Here is a 26,496-nt window from a genome sequence, read left to right on the forward strand (position 1 = left end):
CACTGAAGTTGTGTGGCTCTGCCATGTTTTGTTTTTCGCTAGTCTTTAAATACCCATCTGTGACTGTGTGGCTTTTTATCATTTATCTTTCTTCCCCAGGACTGAGGATTAACCCCCGTGTCTTTTCACTGAGCTACATCCTCAGCTCCCCTACCCCACCCCATTTCATTTTATTAATTTTGAGACAGTGTCTTACTAAATTGCCTACGCTGGGTTGGAACTAGCAATACTCCTGCCTCAGCCTTTCAGGGTAATGAAATCACAAGCATTCACCACCACAACTGCTTTAGGTTATTTCTCTTATCCCGAATACCGAGCAGTACCCTGAGGATATAAGAGACATATATGACACCTTGTGAAAGATTCCTGAAAAGTTACAAGGCAGTTCAAGAGCAAAAAGTAAGGGGATGAGGAGTGAAGTGGAATTGTTTCCAGTTAAAGCAGCTAGGGAATTAGGTAGGTGGAATGTAATTATATACATTGGAGTTTGACCAGCCTTTTCAGGAGGAAAAAGAAAAAAAAAAAAAAAAGAGTTCTGTGACCCTTATTGAACAAAGAAGTAAGTATGAGTTTAACATCTCATTCAAAAAAGGAAGTGAGATTTCTATGTCCTTTCCCATACCATGCATGGCATTCTTATGTAACAAATCTGAAAATTCTTGTAAGTCCCATACTTCAACCTAAAATTATTATCTCATAAAGCAATGTCTTTCGAAGTGGCAGTGTTGAAAGACGATACAGTAAAATAGCTCTGACAATCAGTGGAAGAAGAGTCACCATTTATAACGAATACACGTCAAATCTGAAGCACTTTAAAACGCAAGTTTTGTCAAGTCATACCAACCTTTATCTAAAACAGGTTGGCTTAGTTTTCTTAGCTCCCTGAAGAAATCTTACAAGTTAGTCTTGTTCAAACTGTACAAACTCTTTCGTAAGGACTGTGCCCCAAGACAGGGCAATGAAAACTGAGACCCTCTGCAAATGTGGGGAGCCTTAGATGGGTGCCCACGGAATACAAGCAGACTTTATAAACTCGTATTCAGGGCAGAATGAAGATGTGAATTGAATAAATGCTTGAGAAATATCATAGGTTCTATGAGATGCAGAGTGAAGTGTTAGACACCTTTTAGCTCAACTTTCATTTAATTTACGGCTTTCCTTTTTGTAGTCTGAAGAGACTGAAAAATTCTTTTCTCTAATTTTACCCCTTCCTGACTTGACCAGGAAGATGAAATGGGGGTACTTTAATTACCATTCAGAGCCAAATGCTTGCCCTTTGATATGGAAATCCTGCTCTTGCGACGGCCTTTTCCCAGTCCCGTCTCCTCCCAGTGTCCCACCAGGAATTTTAAGTAGCTTTGTCACCAGCTCAGAGTGGAGGCTAACTGTAGCTCTTTTCTGTTAAGTTTTGTTTCAGGTTATATTATGTCTTCTTCACCAAACAGGCAGAGCTGGGATAAGGTGACAACAGAGGAAAGAGGAACCGAAGGAGGGAAGGAGACAGAGAATGTGAGGGAGGAGGGGCTGCCGGGGGATGCCTGACTCTGACTGTCCATTAGAGTTGCTGAATGATGGTTTCTACCCTGTCAGCATGAAGTGTGGCCCTCCTACACAAAGGCTCTCACTTTAAATACACACACCGAGCACCAACTGATGAAAGCTGCCGCGTACAGTTACCCCGTTATTGTCATCTGCCTGCTGCATGACTCCCGGCTTTGCTATAATTATTAATTGCACTTGTCAACTGTCATTAATTCCTCTTTAGCATCCCTGTCTTTGAGTAATTAGACAGAACAGCCTCACTGAGCTCATTGTTTAGAGTCTCTTGAAAGAGCCCACTGGGCTTTCTGCTGAGAAACCATCAGGAATACAATAGAGCACTTCAGAGTTAACCCTTTGCGAGTGAATAGAAGGGAAAGGGCTTTCACAGGTTTGGGTGGTCACTTGGTTTGTGGGTACATAAGTCATGGGCAAATATCTTCTAAACGAAACCATATTTAACATGTTTCTTTCCTGTGGACGAGAGATAGATTTAAGTTGATTGAGAAGTCAGAGAAAGACCTTAGGAAAAACAAAATTTCCTAATTAGTATCACCTAATATTCAATCATTTCCCCATTTGAGCTTAAGCTTTGTATTTTGGAGGAACCAAAATTTTCAGAAGTAATTTCCTATGTTAATTATATACTTACAAATACGATACGTATTATGCATAAAAGTTTTTCGAGATGATTTTTGATTTCTTTAAAGGATAAGAAGTTTAAAATAACAGGATTACTTTTATTTATCCCTTTTTCCAGCCTTTTACATAGGGATCTAACATACACTTTTAATTATTAATCAGTGGCTATGAACACATTCTTTTATTTTATTTTTTGAAATCTCTATATACAGGGAACTAAACCATATTTAGCACGTGGCTCATAGCCTCTGTTGCCTAAATGAGCTAGTCCTACCTACTGGAATTAAAAATGTGCTCTATGGTTCACTCTGATTAGAAGCCATAAATGAAAATTACTATGTTATCATTTAAACTGGCATAATGGAAAGTACCATAAGATGTCACAGTAATATTTTATCACTGTTGGTTTATAAAACTAAATTCCTTTGATGGTGTTAATCTTTTTATGTAACTTTAAATTCATTAGTAATTACAGGTGAGTCAAGGTTATGTTGAGAATGAGGGCCACTTAGCCATTCTTCAAACAATAACATTGTTAACAGTATTTAAAAATAAACTGTTATGTATTTAAACAACTCATATAGTAAAGCTTTTTGATCTAGTAGTTCAACTGAAAAAAAATCATAAAAATTTCTCTTAAAGAAAATTAGGTTGTATGGAGTTGTGGAAAATAAACTAAATATGACCACTAGGAATCATTACAGCTATTTCCTATAGTACCTTAGCTACAAGATTTTTTCAGATACTAGGTGAATGCTTTTTGCAATAACAACATTAATTGGAGTATAGATATGGGTTCTAGTTACTTTATATACATTAATTCATTTAATGCTCAAACCTCTACGAAATAGGTACTATTATCTCAATTTTAGAGATGGAAAAACTGAGCAAAAAGTAGTTACAGAAGTTGTCCAAGATTGCACAGCTAAAGGAGAGCAGTCAGAGACTGGTAAATCCAGATGTCCCACCCCACCCACTGTTCTAGACTAGCTCTCTGGCAGCTGAGACACTCACCTATGCAGATTTCCATTAAATAGGTAATGGAACCAGATTTCTGATGGTGCTTCCTGTAGAAAATTAATGTTTCTGAAATGCTTATTACAAAAGCATGATGTAAAAAGTGTTGAACATCTTAGGAACTTGCCATTTTATTTGCTCAATGTGGAGCTGTATGTGTGGCAGGGGGAAAAAGTGGTACGAGAAAGGAAAGAAAATGTGTTTTCCAAATGTTGATCTTTTGGCTATTTTGAGGTACTGTTATTATTGTGTGCAAATGTTGGTTAAAATAATATAAATCATTTATATATAAACATATTGAAATATTAACATAGTTCAGTGTACTATTTATTGAGGATATACTGTATAGTTTATTCTAAATATTAAGAGACAGAAAAATATAAACTATGATTCTTAACAAAAAGTTTTCAGATATACTGAGGAAAAAATTTTGAGACTATACAATTAATGTAATACAATGTGCTAAAGTGGAACACAATCAATAAAATAGATTAAATGAAATAGCTAAGATCAGATGTAAGCAGTTATGTGGAGGAAAAACATGACTGATTAAAAAGGAAAAACTTTCTAAGATTTAATGGTATTTAACAATGAATCAGGATGTCTTGTTAAGTAGTAAACCTTCAACCACAAAAATCATGCAAATTGAGCAAGGATATACAAAAAATATCTGCAATGGGTGTAAGATTCAATCAGCTAATACAGTATTTACTATCATCCTGCATATCTTATATTCATGATTCCACAAAACAAAATCTAAGCAAAAATGAGGAACTTAATTTTTCACTTCTTTACAGAAAAACCACGTTGAAAAATTTGTCTTTGAAAGGTGAATTTAAAATTAAAAAGTGTTAATGAGTGTAAAAAATAATAATTACCAGGTATACTTTTCAAACAGATCTATTCCAAAATAAAATGGACTTCTTCAAGTGATATGTTCTTTCATTATTTAATGTGTTTATAATGAAGAAGGAACATTTATCACAGTGTTGTAAAGAAGTTTATTGGATGTTGGATCACACACCTTCTAGCTCTTTTTTCTTTCTAAAGTGTTGGAATTGTAGCTGATTAGCAGTAAATGTAACAAGTTAATAAGAAGTCTATATTTTCAGTCTTTGAAGAGAAATGAAATTTAGAAATAATTTCCCTCAAATTTGCATTGATAAGGCAGTATATTATTAAGACTGTAACCTCTAAAGAAAGAGGGTCTAGATTCAAGTCATAGCTGTGTCATTTAATTCTTCGGTAAGGCATTTGGGCAAAGCATTTTAATTGCTTTGTGCCTCAGTCTCTTCAACAGAAAAACCAAGATAGTAGTAACAATATTTTATTCTGGTTTATTCTGAGGGCTGAAAGAGTTGATTCCTATAATGGATTTACACAGTTCTTATGAGTGTTAAGTATTATGTTAACTTTACTCATCATAGATATTTAAAATGTAAAACTGTAAATATTAAATTTTGGAGGAAAAATAGCAAAAGCATCTTTTAAAATTCTTTTCATAATTTCATACTTTCATTACTAACCATTTCTAGTGCTTAAAACTATGTGACTAAAATTTTCAGGAGAAAAGTTAGCTGACAAACTCAACCTAAATAATTTTTACGTACATGAGCCATTTAAGACTCTACAGGGAAGAATCATTCAACTGAATTTGTAATACTTGGACTTACCATTGCTGCCAACACCCACGCTCATTAAGAATATTTATTCAGTTTCTGGAGGGAACCTTCTATTACATTTTATTTTTGGTTTCCTGAATTCCAAATCTACTACTGTCTCCACCCTTGCTCCTAATCACACCTATACACCACAGAAATCTTTGTGGCCTGTAGACACAGCATATGCTCAATACTGACACTTTTCCTGTGGGCAAAAGGAAAATCAATGACATCTTATATTTATCAAATTAGATAAAATTATGCACAAGCCCCTCAGATTGAATTTAAAGTCTTGGAATTTACAGATGTATGTGTCCCTACTACACTAACATTTCTTAGCCAAATTGAAACCATACAGAATCAGAACTTCTCCTTAAGTCTTCTCAGTTCTCTCATTTCAAACACATAAGGCCCAATGTAAGTGACCACTGCTTAGCTACATCTGTCTAGATTCCCTCTTCCGCTCCACTGCCTTTCTGTCCTCTGTCCTCTGCCTGTGAAACATCTTCCATTTTGATATGTGAAATATAGTAGAGTACGTCAATTGAAAGACTATAAGATAATAGAAACACAAATGAGGATGCAACTGGGATCGCGCTCGTGACTGAAATGGTTTGGACTCACACAAGTGAATACTGAGTTGTCTCTCTAGCACAAAAAATCTGAAGGAGTTAGTAGGATCCAAAGGGAACACAGATATTGTGAAAATGATAGGAGAGGAGGCAACTGAGATTGTTACTGCTAATTTCCTACTGTCTTGTTTTGAATTCTTGTATTGTTTTCATAATTGTTAGGTTTCATTTTATTCTCTCTTGTTGGATTTTACTGTGTCTGACAGTATTTTGAAGAAAGAAAGAGACATTACGGTAAGCACTGTTGATTTCCTATTGTCTAGTTTTGAAGTTCTGTGATGCTTTCATTCTTTTCTTTTGATTGGTTTTTTTGCTGTTTTGTTCTGTTTGATTTCATTGTGTGTCATGGTATGGACAGTTATTGTGAAGAAAATGAGACACTATGGTAGCCATTATTGATTTCCTATCATCTTGTTTTTAAGTCCTGTAATGATTTTGTTCTTTGTTTTGATTGGTTTTGTTCTGTTTTGTTTCACATAATTCTATTATGTCGAAGGCATGGACAACTCTTTTGAAGAAAACAAGAGACATTATGGTAGCCATTGTTGATTTTCTATTATCTTGTTTTGAAGTCCTATAACTTCATCTTTTGTTTTGATTGGTTTTGTTGTTTTGTTTTGTTTGATTTTATTGTGTGTGATGGTATGAACAGCTATTTTGAAGAAAATAAACATTATGATAGCCACTGCTGGTTTCCTGTTGTCTTGTTTTGAAGTCATATAGCACTTGCTTTGTTCTCTTCTGATTTACTTTATTCTGCTTTACTTTGTTTTACTCTCTTTAAAGTTAAAAAAAGAAACAAAAATGAGAAGAATATATATAACAGTAAACACATTTCATAAATGTCTTTTATCTTTGGCTATAAAGACTTCCCATGTGGTATAAGCATTTTAGTAATGCTTTAGACAAAAGGGATACTGATAGTTATGTAATTTACAGGCATATTAGACAAAAATAAACTAACTACTCGAGAATATTTAGTGTATCTAGTAAGAGGACTCCGGAATTGCTCCCAACGAATCCTCTAGAACAGTGATTCCCAACTTTAAGGTACCAGGGACTAGTTCTCAGAAAGACAGTTTTTCTACAGTTGGGGTTAGGTCTGATTTGGTATGATTCAAATACATGGATTGTGCAGTCAAACCTCTCTGTCAATGTGAATCTGTATTTGCTGTCTCTCTTCAGCTAGCATCATTACCTCAAATCCATGGGAGATAATCAGGAAAAAGATTCTAATGAAGTATGTGCAAACTAGATCCCTCACATGTACAGTTCAGTCTAGAGTTCAACTCGTATGAGAATCCAATGCCACCACTGACTTGAAAGGAAGCTGAAATCAGCTGGAAAGGTAAGCGATGTACAGCAGCTGTAAACCAGATGAAGCTTAGCTTGCTTTTCCATCACTCACCCTGTATTGTCTCACCATTATTAATGAGGATTGGGGTCCCCTGCTCTAGACCCCAAACCATAGGTTTGCAATGAAACAATTTTGCAGCACAATTTTCAGGAGGTAGTTTGAGTTTTATGAGACTATTCTTGCAATAGCCTTCAATCAAGGAAAAATAACCAGCACAATAAAGTGTGGGCCTTAGAAACCATTTCTTGGGGTCTCTGAAGACATTTGGGGACACACATTTTTGCATCTCTGCTTTAGTTTAGTGACAGATTTCAGAACACCTCAAAAATACCTGAATATCCTTATAAATATCTCCCCCTAAATATTGACCAAGGTTCTCCTAGAATTGTGGGGTAATAAATTTGAGATGTACTGTCTCTAAAAGAAGAGTTCAGGTACTCTACATGACAAAATGTTAGACCAAAAGCCCAAGATTATACTGGTAGCAAGCAGACCCCACCTTGAGACAACTGGTGTGCTTAACAAGGGAACTTTCTGCTTGGAGAGTATTCAGAAGTGAGCATTTACCTTTGCTCTCCACCTTCCCTTGAGGGACTGATGCATTTCTACCATTCCCACCTCCACCAATACCTCAGGACCTTCAACAGTTCTTAGGCTAAGAATCCCATTTTACTTATTGTTTGTGCTCTGTGAGACAACCAGCATCATTCTTGAACCATTAACTCTAGTACACAGAAATGAATCTGCAGCCTTCTTTTCCATCCGACTCTCTTAGCACAATTTCTGAAAAAACATTGGAGCAGACAGATGATGGGCACACACAGAATAGGGATGCCAACCACAGACTGAAAGGGCATTACGTACTGTCTCCAACATACATTATTAAGAAATTACTCAACAGAAGCTGAAACAACACAAAATGTGTAGAATTTTGTTCCATACGTTTTGAGTAATTTGCTAATGTAACATCAAACCACATGGTCACAATGAAGAAAGCAGATCAGAAGCTCAATTAATGAAGATACTGGAGGCTGCTGTGTAATCTGCATATAGTTAACAAACACAAACTTGCAGAACATTTGGGTATGTACTATTTCTTTTATCACACAACTAGTATTTCAAAGGGGACTTTCTCTAAAAAGTTGTAAGTCATATTTTAGCCTAGTTACATTCCTGCACACTTTCATTTTCTAGTCGCTACACAGTCCTGATCTTGAAATTTCAGATTGTAATTCCAAGAATTATTAGGTTGGAAAAAAGCTTCTGGGCAAATGATGTTATTCCAAAAACTTTTTACACCAGAAATAGTAGTTGGATTATTTCTGCCTCACAAATAGTCTTAAGGCCTGGTTTGTAATGAAATGTAGGTATTCTGACATGAGTGGTTCTTACTTTTAAACAACAGTATTCTTAAGGCAAAAAGGGAGAGCCTAAAGGATAAATAAAACTAATACATAGAATGGTTTTTAAATGGTTAAACTTTGCTTTACATCTACCCAACTCAAAAATACATTTTACCTTATGCTTCTGTATTGTATGGTATTAAATGGACATTTTCGTATTTCTTTTTTTTATCTCTGTCTTTAAAATCTGGTCTCTGTTTCTCTTTTAGCAGTATTTGGGATTTAGCCTAAAGTATTATTCCTGATAACAATGCTCCATCCTGAAAACATCCCTAGTCTCTTCATATTTCCTTTTCCAAGGATCTGATTAAAGATCAACCAACATATTTGGTTCTATTAGATTTTTTGAGTATTAATACATTAATCCACTGATGAGTTCATAGCTGGAAGTGCTTTTAGGAGCTGTGGCTTCAGCAAAAGAGGTAGGGTCAATGTAGGTATAATCTGGAAGGGTGTGTTCTTGTCCCCAGCTCTTTCCTTTTCTCTCTCTCTGTTTGCTGGCTACCATGGGTTGAGAACTTTCCCTTTGTTATGGCCTTCTGCCACATCATTTCTGCCTTGAAGCCAGCCAGACTTGGACTGAACCCTCTGAATCATGAGCCAAAATAAGCCTCTTCTTTAAATTGTACATGTCATATACTTTGTCCCAGGAAAAGTAACTAATACAAACATGAAATATCATCCACCTTCCAGAAAGAGATCAACTCTAGACATAAATGAACAGAGAGAGAGAAACTTGTGAAAGCAGTACATACCCAATCTACCACCAAGATTTTCTGTGCAAATCCTTGGTAAATATAGCGGAAGTATTATAGCATCACTTGCCATGTTGACTTCATTTCAAATATATTGAAAATTTCAAAATCCTTTTTGTTCATCTAGAGTTTCCCCATAGGGAAAACAATTTAAGTATGTTTATACTGTTATCTCTGTATATAGAAAATTTTGTCACTAAAAAAAATGAACTCTTACATTGACATTTGATGTTTAGAAAATACTGTTTTTCATAAGATGAAAGTAATATATGTTCACTAAGAAAGGTAGCAACAACACAGAATAAAAAGAAGAAAGTTTTTAAATGAGATATAATGACACAGTCCAAGAAAAGCCTTTTAGCACTTTTCAGTGCTTTCATTCTATGAATGATATATGCATATATGCACTGGCATGTGTGTGTGCACACATGCATGCATAGCAAATCAAAAAATATTTCTAGAATGTTTACTGTGATTCAGGTTTTGATTTCTCATATCATCACATTATTTTAAATGATGTTTGTAAACACTATATCCTACAGTTACATAAATAAATAAAATGTAAATTACACATTAGTGTTTATTAAATATTTACATAATACTGAACTGAACATTTAACATCAGAGTTATAAGATAAGATCAAAAACTATGGTTAACACTTAAAAATTATTGCAAACAGCTATTTTGAAGATATCAAGAGGCAATATGGTAACCATTGTTGACTTCCTATTATCTTGTTTTGAAGTCCTGTATTACTTTCACTGTTTTGGCTTTACTCTGGTTCATTTTGTTTGGTTTTATTCTCTTAAAAATAATAAATAAATAAATAATTATTACATTAAAAGGCACTGTCACTAATCCACTCAAAAATAAAATATTCTTCTTTACTTCAAACATACCTTTCCCTTTATTCTTGGCTGTGTGTCTTTTACTGTAAATTTTTTAAAAAATTAAACATTCACACTATTTTTGATCACTTTAGATTTAAAATGTGACATTTATTTATTGAAATTTAATATTTGTTAAATATTAATAAATATTTATGTACTAAATAAATATCCCCAAAATATTTACTTACTTTGCACGTGTTGGGTAGATTTCTCTGGAAGGAACAGTGCAGTGATACAGTTGACACTACTGGCTGTAATAAGTGAGAGGTCCAATCTCAATGCAATCTTTTCAGCATCATTAATTGTGGCATTTTCAATCTTTGCCAATTTGCTAAATGAACTATGATCTCATGCTCAATCTATATTACTTGGTAACTCATAAAAATCAAACATCTTGTAAGTTTTTTACTTATTTGATTTTCTCTTATTAGTTGAATATTTATATTATTTCTTTATTGCTAATCTGTAAGCAGTTTAAACTACTTTAATTGTATATGTTGAGCATACCAAATTGTGGAGAGTTGAACAGTTTTAACAAAAAAGGTGATTTACATACTTCAACTGACATATTGTGGTTATAACTCCTAGCTCCTCGTTTGTCTTGTCAGATTAAACACTGAAGATGCAAAGAAGCTTTTGCATTCATGTCATCAAGCCCATGAGAATTTTTCTTTTGTGATCACTGATTTTGGTGTAATGCTTGCAAAGAACTTCGAATCTACTTACAACTTTTATTCATTTACATCATTTCATAATACTTCCATAGTTTCTTTTGTTAGCAATTTAAGTATTTAGTCTTTCTAAAATTTACATTGCCAATAATAAACTTTCTTATAAGTACTTAAAAAATTATCTTAGAACATTTCCTTTCATATATATCTGAAGTACCTAGAAGGATACCTGTATTAAAGAAAATTTATCATGCTAACAGAAGAGTTAAATCTGCTAATTACAGACCAAACATGTTTACATTACATCACATCACATTAAACACCAGCTTCTTACTATAAAACTTAGAGTATTTTCTACAAGTAATCTAAAAGATTCATGGATAGGGATTTCTCTCAACAATCACAGCAACAAAAAGCATGATTCCTAATTGCTTAAATGTTAGGAAATATTTATTACATTTTATAAAGTACTTCAGTAGTATACCAAATGTGACTTAGTTATGTAAAATATATGGTTCAATTGCAGAATGCCACTGTGGGCAAAACATATTCCACTGAGAATTCTAATTCTGCAGAAAGTACTATAGAAATCAGATGGCTTTAAAGTATTTATTAAAATTGAATAACTATTGTGAGAATTGTGCCTTTTTTCTATCTTTCTAAAGAAAGATTCAGAAAAAGCAATTGCTTACTCACATAGAGCATCTTAAAGATTTCTGGTTACTAGTTCATGTATTATTTTATTTAAGGAACAAATTTTCTTACAAATAATTGCAGAACAAGATCACAATGCTTAATCAGTAATTATTAAGACCAGTCTGTCATTTTTTTAAAAAATAAGACTACTCCCATTACTTTTGAGTGATTCTAAATCAGTAGTATGTATCGATGAAGTTATAATCGACAGTCAAAGGAATATACATAGACCATTATTTTCTGGCAGAATAGTTATTGCTTTTGGGTTGCTTCAAGAGCCTTAACATTGATTTCTCAAGTGACAATATCCAGTTGTAAGGTCAGTAAAATGGATCAACTTAGCCATGACTGTATTATGTTATTTAAGTTAATATAATTTTGAAATTAATGCTGCTATTCAAAATGTAGTTATATATCACCGCCAGTGAATTATATGTGCATGCATTTGAAACACCCAGAAAATAAGGCAAATGATTTTATGTTAACTTACTCAATTGAATACTAAATATCTGTATGTAGCATGTAAACAATCAAGTATAACCAAGCATTTAAACAAATACTGAGAAAAACATAAAGGTATGGTGCATTCAGATTTAAACAGTCTTTTACTTGCTTTGTACAATGCTTTTATGAGTAATGTTTTAACTTGATAAGAGTTAGCTAAGGATTTATCCCAAAAAACACAGTTGTTCAAGAAAATTACATATATAAAAAGAAAGACCAGCAATGGTTAATAAAAATTTTGAAAGACAGACAAAAGCAGAATAGAACAAAAATTTATTCCATTCAGAATGTGTATGATCGCATAATGAGTTATTACATAATACATGATGGATTCAAGTGCGAAGATTGAACTTGCAGGAATCAGTTCTATCATGTTATGCTCACATTGGCAGCACACACACTAAAAAAATAAAATTAAATAAAAATCTACGTTACCAAAAAAAAAATGTCGCTGAGGTTTTACAGCAGGACAGTTAACTACAAAATATGCAGAATGAGAAGCTTCTATCTATAAAAGTAAAATTGGTACTTTCTTTTTCTTCTCCTTTTTTCTAAATAATAACCAAGGTTTTGATTTCAGAGGGTCATTGGATTTGTCCAAGGTCTTTCAATCTTGTTAATTACTATGTGTTCTGCGTAATGCACATTTTTATCTACAGGTGGCAGACCTTTTTAAAATCAACTTCAATCATGTTCAGTATTTTGTTTTGATGTTTTATTTTTTAACTGCCACCCATGTTAAAATGTAAGAGTGTGCTGTTTAGAGTTCTCATTAATGTTACACAATTTAGATGACAGATTTGTCAACAAAGTGGCTCATTCTCAAAGGTCATTGAACCCTGTCGGGATAAATGCCTTAAAAATTGTATACTGCAGGATAATCTTTAATTATACAGAACTCACTTGACAATTTACAGTATACTGGGATTATTTTTACTTTTTGCAGCAATAAAGCATTTTGCTTTCTAGATTAGGGTGACTGAGGAAAACAAAATTGATTAGATTTGATAAATAGTTAAAGCAAAGAGCTTCCTTATTTGCAAGTAAAAGAGAAAGGTGATCAAAAAGCATGTAGAAATAACAACCACTTAGGATCACAAATTATTAACTGGCTAAATGGTTAAAGTAAATAACTATAGATGCAGTGACATTTTAAAAGAATGTTAACTCAAAAGGAGATAAGCAAACTAAAAGTAATTGCCACCAACTTTAAAACTAACCACTCTTCTCAACTTCCATAAAATCTTGTATTTATAACCACCATGTTGTGTTGTGCTGATTTTAGTCAACTCATATAACCTGGCATTCAATCAAACTTTTATATTACTGATTTGTTGGAATATATTAACATAGAAAAGAATATCAAAATGTATATAAATAAAATATCCATAGTTTTAGAGCTCTCAAATTTTTTATATCTATTTAGTCTAATGGTAATACCTAATGTCCTTTATCACATTTATTTGCAAATGAACATTGGGAAGAATAAGTACTTATTTTACTATTTTGTTACTTTTTTACTCCATTGTAAGAAACTCTTTACAAGTGCTATATCTTAATTATTTCACTTTATTTTGAATGTTAATCTAATTTATTAGTTTAATATTTATAAAATAGTTCTTCTAAAATATAATGCTAATGATGGCTGAGCATGGTGACACACACCTATAGTCCCAGCACTTAAGTAGCTGAGACAGGAGGATTATCACAAGTTCAAGACCAGCCTCGGTTACACAGTGAGTTCAACACCAGCCTGAACGATATAGAAAGACCCTTTCTCAAAAAAATAAATTAATTAAATAAACATAGGACTAATTAAATGAATAAAATTTGATATTTAGGATGAATAGATGTACAATGTATGTAGTTTTATAAATGTAATAAACTGTATTCTATAACTGCCATACAGGCCATAACTGGCATTAACCTCCTATGAAAATTTTCACCTCCCAACGTCCAAACCCAGCTAAACTCAGTCTGCAAGCTAGACCTCAAACTCCAAAATTTTTATAGCACTATTTCCTTATTTGTTATAATTTTACTACCTGTGATGCATCTTGCATTCATCCACCAATGCATTAATATAATTTAATATTCCTATTATTATCCTGATTTCATTTTGATGCATCTTAACTTTTTTCTGTGAATATTAAGTAAAGCACTAAAACTCTTCTTTCTACCTTTCTCACTTTTTATTATATGACTGTTCTATAATTTTCCATCTTGTTAATGGCAATTGTTTCCAGTTATTTGGAAATTGCAGATATTTTTCCTGTGTAATTCTTGCATATGTTTCCTATTACATATATGTACATGTTTCTCTATGAAATTTTTAAGAATTGCTGTTACTTGAGAAGCATCACTAGATAATATATTCAAAAGTGACTGTTTCAATTCACAACATGATAAGGACCACTAGTATTCTGTTAAATACATTTATTTTATCCATTCTAAGGCGCACACAGTGGGATCTCGTTAAAGAGTTTTATTTGTACATTTTTAGACTATTGAGATTAAATGCTTGTACTAATTAGACATGTAGATGTATTGGTAACTTGTATTTCTTTATTTTTTTTCCCTTTCTTTTTTGGGGGGAGTCATTTTTCTTTTTTATTTTAAAGACAATAAAAAAGCGATACAGAATTTCAAAGCAATACAAAGTTTCAGTAAAAGCGATACAGAATTTCAAAGTAAGATGACAGGAAATTAACAGTAGTATTATATTTCATATTATTTTCTTTAAAATACTTACTCAGATTATCAGATATAGGCATGCAAAATTCCTCAAACAATATAAGCACTAAACTGTTCCTTTCAATGAACTAATAGAATGAGCAGGACAATTATCTTAGCTACTTTGTGTGAGCGGGTATGTGTATATTTTCCCCTTCCTTTTGTTCTCCTCTCCCCCATCCCAGCTATTCTTTGCTTTTGAGCAAATTCCATTTCACAATATCATCGCGTCTCCATTTTTCTTAAATATTTCAATTGATTCGTATCATCAAAAAATGTATTCTTGATATCATCTTATTGACGTTTGATCATTTACTCTGTTGCTCTATATTTTCCTTTCATGTGATGTCTTTAAAAAAATAGTGTAGTATGTGTCCTTTTATGGCTTCAACAAGCCCTTCTTATTACAAGTCCTACTTTCAATTTTCTCTTAGATTCCTTTATGAAATTAACTGTTTTGCCTATTACACTTGAATCTCGATCAACTAAAATGGACTTTTTAAAAGAGACAGTGTCACACTAGGTTATGCAGTGTATCCCTAAACTCCTAGGCCCAAAGGATTCTCCTACCAAACTACAATTATGCAGATGATACCCAAAGGTAAAGGTGATTTTTACATTTGGAGTAATACTGAGATCTAATTTCATTTTTGTAAAACGTAATCAATAGTCACTGCACCCATTATTAAAGTTTGTTATTTCCCTACTGCTTTTAAGTGTCACCTTTAAGAAAGGTTCATATTTTCAAGAGCTTGTTTCTGAGCTATTTTTCATATTTGTTTCCTTGTCTATCCCTGAAGAAATGTCACACTTTCTGAGTTAATCACTTAACAGTTAACCCAGAATGTCACTTGGGCAGCACATTTGTTTATATACTGACTATCCTAAGCATGGATGGGTGTCATTTCAACCACTTCATTTTTGTATTGAGTAAATCTGACAAAAATTTTTTTTATATTTCCTGTTATCTTATTAAAAATAAGGAAAAGGTGCAAATTTTGGTCATCCTGTATTTAAATAATTGCATCATTATGTATTTAATAGAGTTTTTATATATTAGGGAAGGTTTTTTATAAAGTATTTCTTCTTTTAAAAAGTGTTTTGCTGGGGATATACCCAGTGGCACAGTGACTACGCTGGCAAGTGCAAGGTCATGAGTTCAAGTCCCAGTAAAAAATAAAGTGTCTTAACTATTCTTTATCTTTTAAACTTTGAAATTATCCTGATACATTTTACACACACACACACACACACACACACACACACACACACACACACACACATATTCTTATCCAAATAACAGAGGCAAAACAACCAGCTGGTATTTAGATCTTGTCTACACTATACTTATAATCAATTTCAAAGTGACAGACATTTATTTCACTGGCCTTTGTGGTCTATGATCATGGAATATCTCATTATTTATTTTGGCCTTTGAAAATATTAAGTAATGAAGTTTCACCATTTTCTCTATCTCCTGTTACTGGAACCTCGATAAAAATTTGTACTAATACACAGAAATATAGTTGATTTCTATATATTGTATTTGCCTGTCTTCCTAACCCAGGTTATTTGTCAATAGTGATGGTGGGGGGGGGGGTGTCTTTAACCCTAAAAAAGTTCTTTCTTTATCCAGCATTATTTCATTAACTAGAATTTCTAGAGAAATGAGTAACAGGGAAAGTAACAAATAGTTTTCTCTTACTTTTGCTCACAGAAAATGCATTCAACATTTGACTCAAAGGGTATTATCCCTTTTTCTCAATTTCCCAAGAAATTTTTAATACTAGAAAGATTCAAATTTTACTAAACATTTTTCTGCATTTAATGAAATAATCACATGAAATAATCATAATACAATAATCTTTATGTTGACCATTTTTTAACAAGTCTTGCATTTCTGGAATGAACTAATTTGGTCATGAAAAATTATTCTTTATGTGTACTGTTAAATTTAGTTTGCTGTAATTTTGCTGTGATTTTTTTCCCTATATAATCATGAGAAATTTTTCCTATAAATGTTCTTCTTACAATTTATGTATGATTTCATATCAAAATTTCATGATCATTGTAAGAGGAGTGGGGACGCTGTTATTGTTATTATTTTGTGAAAAGAATTATAAAAGATTCAACTTAATTCTTCCTTGAAGTTCTTTGTAAGGTTATATGGATTTGAAGTTTACTTTGGAAGATTTTTTTCTTGGTACTGGAATTGAATCCCAAGCCTTGCACGTGCTAGGTAAGCCCACCAGTGAGCTACATCTCCAGTTTTGCAGGGTAATATTTGTTTATTGGGTAAAATGCTATCTGTGATTTTGAAATTATTCAAGTTGCCCATTTCTTTTTCAGTGAATTTTACTCAATCATATATTTCTAGGAATTTTTCATTCATTTGACTTTTCTTATCTACCAACATAAAATTAATCAGAATAGCCCCCATTAGCTGTTTGACATTTGCACAATTATCTCCTTTTGTGATATCTCCCTTTTAAAACCTAATATTGATACTTGTCACCTACTTTTTTTGCACAACCTCATTAAATGTTCAGAAAATTTCTTTATCTTTCCAACTATAAATTTTAGCATTCTTAGTTCTCTCTGTTGTATAACTTTCCACTTTGAATTTTTTTTTAATTTTTCCTTTATTATTTTAAATTGTTCTTTTGTATAACTTTTTAGTTGAAACATAATACTTGTATGTCTCTATGGAGAACAGTCTGATACACACACACACACACACACACACACACACACACACACACATATATATAAAATGATCAAATCATGGGAATTAGCATTTTTTCCCTCTCATTCTTGTATTTCTATATATTGAAAGATAAGTTCTGGAGATAAATTGTTGGCCTATAAATTTTTACTCATTCTTTGTTTACCTAAAATATTAACTTAGATCATAAATTTCCTAGATTTACTAGGAACGTATGCGTTCTACAATCATTATATTGGTGTTCCACTAAGACATTTCTAATTCCCATTGTGATTTCTTAAGTGTGACATTTTATTTATAGATGAATTTTGGTTATTCACTTGCATTTGACTGTTATATGGTATTATTTCAAAACCCTAAACATGATTGATATGGTATTAAGACTTACTTATTGACTTACAATATATTCAACTTTTCAAATTGTTCCATGTGTGTTTGAAAAAAAAGTGTCAGATTTATAGTAACATGCAAAGTTCTGCACTTATCAAGCTCAAGGTTCCTATCCTTGCGTGTATTTGTGTGTGTGTGTGTGTGTGTGTGTGTGTGTGTGTGTGGTACTGGGGATTGAACTCAAAGCCTCTGCACCAAGCTACATTCTCAGATCTTTTTATTTTTATTTTGAGACACAGTCTTTTCAAGTCTCTAAGTTGCACATAGTGGGCTTAAACTTGTATCGCTTCTACCTCTCCCTACACATACATGTTCACATCACACTAAGGTCATTTCTTAACGCTGCCTGTGAACTCTGAATGTTCCCTCCCATTTTATTTCAAAAACCAGTAAAAGAAGTGAGCTAATAGCTGCTATTGTGAATTTGTTTATTTCTTTTTGTTATTCTGTTAACCCTTCCTTAATACATTTTCATGTTATGTTATTAGGGACATTTAAACTTAAAGTTTTCTATCTTTCTATTGAAATTAAATTTCAATCATGTATAAAGTGACTCCATCTCCAGAAATAGTGTGGGTTTTAAGTCTCTTTTGCTTAACAACTTTAAATTGTATAGTATCTGTGTAGTATATGTATGTATTCTGTTTTCCATCATTATGTATCTTTCACATATGAGGAATCCAAAGCACATTGGTTAAGAAATGAACCAGCATTGTAAGAACTACAGTCAGGAAATGATCACAGTCTATCTCCCAAATTTACCTTCCTAGACGTCAAGCATATATACATGTATATGTATATATGTATATATATGAGAACATTTTATGTGATCATAAAGTCAGCATAAACTCAGCAAAAAAGTGGTCTCAGTCTAATTTCTAAAATGTTCTGTAAGATTGTTATCTACTTGTGATTTTTCTCACATTGCTTAAATTATCACTTTTTTAATATCTTAAGGTAAAACAATATATTTAAAACATTTTTTAAATACCTGGGAGGAAAGTATTCTTAATCTAGAACAACAGTACTGAAACTCTTTCTCTTGTATAATAACCATACCAGAAACAGAAAAATCTGCAACGTTTTGCTCTTTGCTTTTTAAATTTTTAATACATTTCTGATACAGAATGATTACATTCATTCAGGCAGTTGGCACAAGAACACACCACATCTTAAATCCTTTTTATTCTTCTTCCCCTTTACCCTCCTTCGATTTCCTGATCCCCTTCTCTCTTGCTAAAAGTGTAAGTAGGCGTGTGTTCCACAAACTTTCATGTGCTTGTTTGGCGCCAATGAACTATAGCATAGTAGTTTAAGCTTTCCTACCCCAAGAGGCTGCCAGGCTGCAATAAGATCAAGATTTCCAAGTGGCAGTATGCTCTCCTAAAAAGGAAAGCTCATCTCCACCAGACTTCAGAAGAAAAGAGCTGAAAAGAATGCAGGCTGGGATGTTTCATGTCTCCTCAAATACATATACAGCTAACATTTTAATAGACAAAGGCACTAAATAACTTATGAAACTTTTTAGAATCCTATATCTTTTAGATTTCCATTTTTAATATTAAATGGCATTATTTAGAAGTTACAATCTATGAAAAAATAAAATTTAAATCAGGATTTCATTATGTTGTGCTAAATACAATTGATGCAACTATTTTCCATTATTTTATGTTGACATATAAATAACATACATACATGAAAATTATATATGTGTATGAAGGTATATATGTTTGTACACACAAACTTGGAATGCACTGTATCCTGACTGTAGATTGATTTGTTTCATTTAATATAAAAATATAATTTCATGTGCTTGTAAAGATTCTTTAAAAATATTTTAGTTGCTTCATAATACCCTATCATATAGGTATATTTAAATTTATATAACTTTCTTTACTTCTGATCAGTAGAGCTAAATCAATCTCAAATTCTTTTCACTATATGAAACTAAACATACTTAGATAAAATTGTTTCCTTTTCAAATTATTTCACTAAAGAGGCTCTTGGAAGTAAAATTATATGAGGCTGCTCGTTAAGTCCTAATAAGCATTCTCTTATTCTTTCACTGTTAAGAACTTTCCAAAATTTTATCTTCCAAAAAGAGAAATTCATTTTCTAGCATCTACTACCACTTGGAATGGATGTATGATAACATTCAAGACAATGAGAGTTAAGGTAATTGAAGTGGCACCTTTCAGATGATGCCTTTACTGGATGGGGCATGTCTTCTAGTATTTCCTTCCTATTGCAGAAAATATGGACATAATTGCTGGAATATCAATTCTGGATAGTCAGAACTACTAGATGATTGTCACATGCTTAGTGTAATGGCAAAAAAATAGATCAGATTCCCAAAGACTATTAAACACCAAACTCTAACTTAAATATTTAGACTTCACATAAGAAAAATACAAAATTCCGTTCTTTTTAAGCTATTATTTTGGATTACGTGCAACCAAACATTTCCCAACAGCAGACATGAGGCATAGTTGCTTTGAAAACATTTAAGAATATTAACATAGATGGTCAAATCACTTTCTAGACAAATTGACAAAATATAATCTAACTCTATCACTCTGGAACCTTACTTTCTCCTCATATCTCTAATACCAGAGTATCATTCCAAAGTACTTTTTCTAGTTTAGACAGTGTTTGGGGTATAACTTTGCATTTTCTTCATTAGTTGTAGAACATCAATTATATTCCTCATCAATTGTTTGTTCTTATATTGTGAGCTTTTAAATTAAGATGTTACTACATACCTTTTTCATAATGTATAATGGCTCTTTACATTTGACATTTAATATATTTATTGGAATATTTAATTGCCATGTTTATTGGAATTCAGTTCCAGTTTGCTATCCATCTTTTAATATAATTTTACAGGAGGTTTTACACATAAAACTATATTTTTGTTTTGCAATAATTTATTTGTTTTATGACACTTTTGTGAGCATAACAGTCCATTGTTCACTCTGCCTTCTTTTATATTATTTCATTTGTCTGTGAACACACGAGGCCTAGTTCAGAACTATTTTAATAATATTATTTATTGTATCTTGAAGTGCTAGCCAAACATGCATAACATTTTATGAATATGTCAGTAGAAAAAATAGTTCTAGGTCGTTGTGTAAGAGGACAATTTTTTAGTCTTTCTTTTTAATTATAAATATGAAATTTCCTTTTTCAGTCTTACTAGGGACAAACATTTTCAGAACAGTAGCATGTCTTACTTTAACCTTTTCTGCCATTGCTCATATGAAGACTAGTCAGCCAAAAGATTAAAAAAGACTTTTCAACTCTAGTCTGTAAACTTTCAGTCCCTGCTCTCAAAAGTGTAACTTTTTTGAAAAGACAAATAAGCCTTTACATAAATGCACACACAGATAGGTGCTCATGTGCTTTTCAGATAGCAGATTAGGAATGTTTGCTTGGCCTCAGCAAAACTGCACTTTTGTATTGTGCTTACAGAAACATATCCAGGAGTCTTAACAGTCTATGGAAATTTTTCTAAAATGTGTGATCAACCCATTGTGACTCAAAATATTTCCTTTTCAGCAACAAATGTTTTAGAACAACATTCTCCAATGGACGGAAGAAGCTTTTGCAACTTCAATAATAGTATATCTCGTTAAGAAAATAAAAAGAAATGTTGTCATCATCACCAGTTTAGTGACATTACCTTCATAATTAGTCTCAAAAGTATAATTATAAAGCCAGTTGTCATTTGAATATGAAAGATGATATACTGTAATTTTATATGCATAGATTTTATATATTTTACTGGTAAAAAATGAGAGAAGGCATATGAACTGCCATTTCTTTGAAACAGATAATGTAGCAATCAATAAGATATGTAATGTGTATTTTATAAATACACTTTTTTCTTACCCAGCACAATACTACAATTCCCTCTTCAGCATTCACAATCTTCTAAACAGAATCAAACAGGAATCATGTCATCAGCAAGAGGAATTCTGGAAAAGTAAGCAGACCATTAGCTGTATATTGCTTTACTTACTAGTTAATACCGACATATGACTCTTAGAAGTAAGAGATGTCCATGTTTTTCAAAATAAGTTTATATTTATATATGTAAATTTATACTCATATATATATAGATAAATTATTAATTTATTTATACTTATATAAATTTATGTGTATAAGCATATAATGCTATCATTTATGGAAGATGAAGCACTATCTTGCTATTATAAAGCCATCAGAATAAATCTAGAAATGTATGTACACAAGTCACGTCATCTGAACATATGTTAATCTTTACAGAAGTTGTTTATTTGGTTTAATTTTTATGGCAATATGCTGCAGAGACTCCAGAACAGGATATACCAAGATAAATTCTTGTTTCCTTCAGTGATTTATGAGAGGTCTTCAGGTGTCTTTTTGGGTTCCTTCCTTGATTCCAGCATAATATACAACAGGAATGTCAGTGCAGTAATTACGGCATGCTCTTTCCAATCCTTTGCTACCTATCACTACAGCCCCACTGCCCATTTCATCTTCAGAAATTTTTCCCCTACACTTAACTAGGGAAGAAATTTTTTCTTAATAATTTTCCCCACGCTAAGCAAAAACAATTCCTGTCAATCACTTGCAATTCCCAATAATTGGACATCAGAAAGCAGGTAACCCACACCTGGTGGATTCTGGCTTGGTCTTGCCACTATCCAATTTAAGAACTGAATGATATCTCAATATTTGTTTGTATAACTCCACCAAGTTTTAATAATCGGGTTTATGATATTTGACTAGTGTTACTACTACACTATATCTTCATGAAGCATGATTTGTATTAGAGCATTTTACTTCATTTTGATATCACAACATTTTATAATAGGCACAGAAATTTAAAAGTCATAATGATGACAAAGGTAACATTGAGTAATTAATTCACTAATTATTTCACAAGAAAATATTTCAAAATGAGAAAAGTTATTACTAAAAACAGTAAACACCAGAAATTTATGTTGCTAAAGTAAAATAAAGGCAGTCTATACATAGCCAATTTAAAAGTCCTTCAATTTCCAATTTTTATTCAGTTCAGTGAAATATCCTATTTGACGAAATGTAAGATACTATGATAATTTAATTAACTTAGAAATGAAAACAGCAATTTTGTCGTATCTTGTATTTGTCTGACAGAGAAAGAAAATCACAGGTGGTAATTTTACCCACAAGAGGGAGCCTGTATTTTTATATTTTTGTAACAAAACTTGAAAAAAATTAAAATGAAGTTAAAAGAATGAAAATTAGCTGCCCAAGTAATCAAAAAGGAAATTCCTTTTAGATGGTAGCAATATTAGTTGTGTAAAACTGGCTAGAATCACCACTGTTCTGCAACCAAGTTTTAACTACATTACAGAGAAATATTTCAGGCATCCTTTAATGAGAAAAGAGGCTCTCAATAAACCAATAATTATCTTTGCATAAAATTCTAAGATCAACATTCTCAGTCATATCTCTTAAAATCTGCCTAAAAAATGTGTAACTAGCATGATACCATGATAAAATGTCCTTTCTTGGAGTTCAGAAATAAACATATATATATTTTTTAATTAGAAAAATTTAAAAAAAAACATTCTGTAATAAACTGTGGGTTTTGTAAAACCAAAATAAACTCATCAACTTGAAAGTTGTCCTCTCCAAATAATTACCCTCTAACAATGTATTTTCAACAACTTTTATCAACTCAAAGTGATCTCTTTTATTGGTTCAGAGACATTATCGTAACAAAGCTAAAATTCTTTTGTGATTCCCATAAACGTCAGGAAACACAGAAAGTAAGTCTTCTTCCTCATCTTCATCTGAGCTTCTAGAAGGCAGGATACAACATGACAGGGAGATGAGGAAAGAGTTAATCACTGCTGCTCTTCCTTTTGGAATTCCAAGCTGCCCATTAAATCACTGATTTTTTTTTCTCCCACTAGGGACGGTAAATCTAATGGACCTAAAATCAATACCTTATAAATGACATAAAAATATACTCATTTTATGGACTAATGTACCCTAGTGTCTGAATCCTATTAATACCCTCTGCCTTAAAAAGGAACAACAGACCCATTTCTGCCAGTAAAAGGTTACTCAGTCAGGCTGGTGGCATGCTGCAGAATACACTGTCATACTGAAGTACAGCAGGAGGAAAGATTAGTGGCATCAAGACCAGTACTATAGAAACTTTAGACACAGTGTGGGAGAGTTCTCTTAAGACACACCACTGGGGAATAGCGTGCAAGTAACTTTGAAGAAGTTAGCCACATTCTGAGCTGGTTTTTCAGGCCTCTGCTTCATCATTTTTTTCCTAACCTACATACACTGCATAACATTTTGAGTGTAGCAAACATGGCATGACAATACTGAAAACGCAAACACAGCTTCCACTCAATAATGAATTCTATAATGATTTTAAACAACTGGCTTTAAAAAATCTGAAGAGGCAGAAATGCTCACTAACACGCCAACAGGCATTGTGTGTGGTTAGATTATACCCTGGTAAATTTGCAGCAGAGGTAAACTCTGGGGAGATGGAAGGCATTCCATTGATTAGATACAGGGGGCAAACAACTAAATAAAGGTGACTTTATTGACTTGTTCTTTTACATGCTGAGAAAATATGCTGAATATGATTCAAACTAAAAGGCCCACAAACTTTTTTTAAAAGCTATGTTATTTGAAAACTATTATGCTTAGTCAAAAAAAAAAAAAAGTCAGCTTACACTAATGGCTAACTTTATTTTGAAGATATCTATCATCAATACTTTTAAGACATCAACTATAAGGCAGCCCTGTATAATGCAAGAGTATTTTCAAAGCAGAGGTGAAATTATAGATGAGGTAGAGGGTGAGAGAGGTATATGCAAAGATTCAGAAAGAAAGAGAAAAAAGGAAAGACAAAAAAGAAAACTAAACACCAAAAGGAGAACTTTTTAAACCCTGAACTTTCTCCTGGAAAAATATCACTTTCTATGCTTTTGGTTGCAATAGGTAGAAAGCTAAATAGAGAAAAATGAAAAAGGAAAGAAACTAAAACTTTTGATAAAATTCTAGCAACAGGTCAGTAAAACATTTTTCTGTTCAGTTTCAGTGGCTTGAAATCCATACAGTTAAAAAAACATTTCTTTAAATTGTTGTTCTTTATTCCATTTGCCAACCAAAGTCATTTATCCCCTATTAGATAAAGTATAATAGACTCTACCAAAAGGGTCACTGGCCTTCCATTTAATGATATTGCCAGCCCCAATCTGCATTTTCCCGGCAATGTCCCTCAACACAGAATAAATGGCTGATCTCTTCACAATAACAGCTGATTTCTATTTATTAAGCTAAAAAGGTCACCATTTTCTACGGCTGGGCCGCCCTGCACTATTGATAATTTTATGCATAAACAAATGGCAAATTTGTGCCACATAAATATGCATTAGCAATTACTTTTTCCTCGGGCAACGCTCACCGCATGCAAATGTGTACCTCACAGGGCCTGGTAGCTTTTGTTTTAGCTCTTGAACAGTGAAACAAAAGAGCACAATAAACAATTTTAAAATTGCCAATCAATAAGCAATGCAAATGCAAAGGTAAATGGCAAAAAACTTGCTCAGAAACAACAAAACAAACGTGAGGAAGGAAGAGGGTAGTGAGAGGATTTTCCTTTTAATATTTCATTTCTTTCTTGTTCGCAGTGAAAAGGCTAAAGTACTCTTGACACAGAACAGCTAGCTAGTCTGGTACCAAAGCAGATGCCAGATGGGGAAAGTAGAAAATATACACATGTTGAGTAAATACACATATCCATCCCTCCAAAAGGGTCAGGAAAAACTATGTTCCTATGTGGAATTTTAGTGGCAAAACCTACTCAGATTTCTGATTTTTAATTTCAGACTGTCAAAGATATTTCTGAGATTTTAAAACTATTTTAAAGAGAGGAATTGCAGAGATATACAACCAGAACTCCGCTAAATTCATGATTTTTTCTGTCATCTTCAACAGGATCAGGGAATACACATTGTTAATAAATAGGATACTTTTAGCAACACAAGCAAAGGAGGAAAATGAGTATTTAAAGTAAGAAAAAAATCCTACAAAATGTTTAGGATTAACAGCCTGATATCGGAACAATTCAAGAGTAATATCAGGACACAGGAAAAGAGAGATAAAGGGCCAGCAAAAAAAAGAGGCAACAGGTGTAGTGTTGCCTTGAAACAAAAATGTCACCTAATTTGAACATGAAAGCAAGCTCTAGAAAGAGTTGTTTTTACGAAAAATGAACCTGACCAGTTTTCTGTAATGCTACACAGAGCATTGTTCTAAATATTTTATGCGTACCTCCATTACATTTCCTCCTTCCAAACCTTTATATAGAGTATTATTACTGCTGCTTCTGTTTGATAGTGCAGAAACACCAGGAGACTGAGAAACTCATCAGATAATGAGAACAGTGCTAGATTCTGCCTTTGACTCTGTCTGATAATGCCACCTGCAAGTCCCTTTACTTCTAATTTTGCCACCCATTCTCCACACCACCTAGGCTGACTCAACTGAATAATGTCTTCCTAACTGTGCTGCTGGCTTTGCCTATGCACAAATAAACCAAGCTGAAAAATTTAATGTCAGGGCTTATGTAGTTTCTTTAAATTATTAGAATACTTTTAGCTTCTGTAAAATAGATAAATACTTTACTACTTTAGTGCTAATGCTCTGAGAACATGCCATTGCTGAAAATGATTGAGGAAAAATGTTTGTGATCTCCATCTCTATTTTAATATGATTAAAGGTTAAAGGCTTTGTTATTATATAAAGGACTGACAAATTTTAATTGAAGATTGATAAGATATATAGATGTAGGTTTAGATATAGATATATAATTTTT

The 26,496-nt window shown here is 32.6% G+C and overlaps 1 protein-coding gene across 9 annotated transcripts in view; it reads right to left on the reverse strand.

Annotated features, from left to right (window-relative positions):
- The window catches only part of Sox5 (SRY-box transcription factor 5), a 921,295-nt gene that overhangs the window by 645,917 nt on the left and 248,882 nt on the right, over window positions 1–26,496 (reverse strand). For all 9 annotated transcript variants that reach the window (XM_063238388.1, XM_063238384.1, XM_063238383.1 and 6 more), the window contains one exon: window positions 21,507–21,592. The gene's annotated coding sequence lies outside the window, so the exon portion shown is untranslated. The remainder of the gene's footprint in view (window positions 1–21,506; window positions 21,593–26,496) is intronic.

Source organism: Cavia porcellus, unplaced genomic scaffold (assembly GCF_034190915.1).
Source record: "Cavia porcellus strain 051 isolate PalLab524CR breed Dunkin Hartley unplaced genomic scaffold, mCavPor4.1 scaffold_27, whole genome shotgun sequence".
In the NCBI taxonomy this organism is placed as follows: Eukaryota; Metazoa; Chordata; class Mammalia; order Rodentia; family Caviidae; genus Cavia; species Cavia porcellus.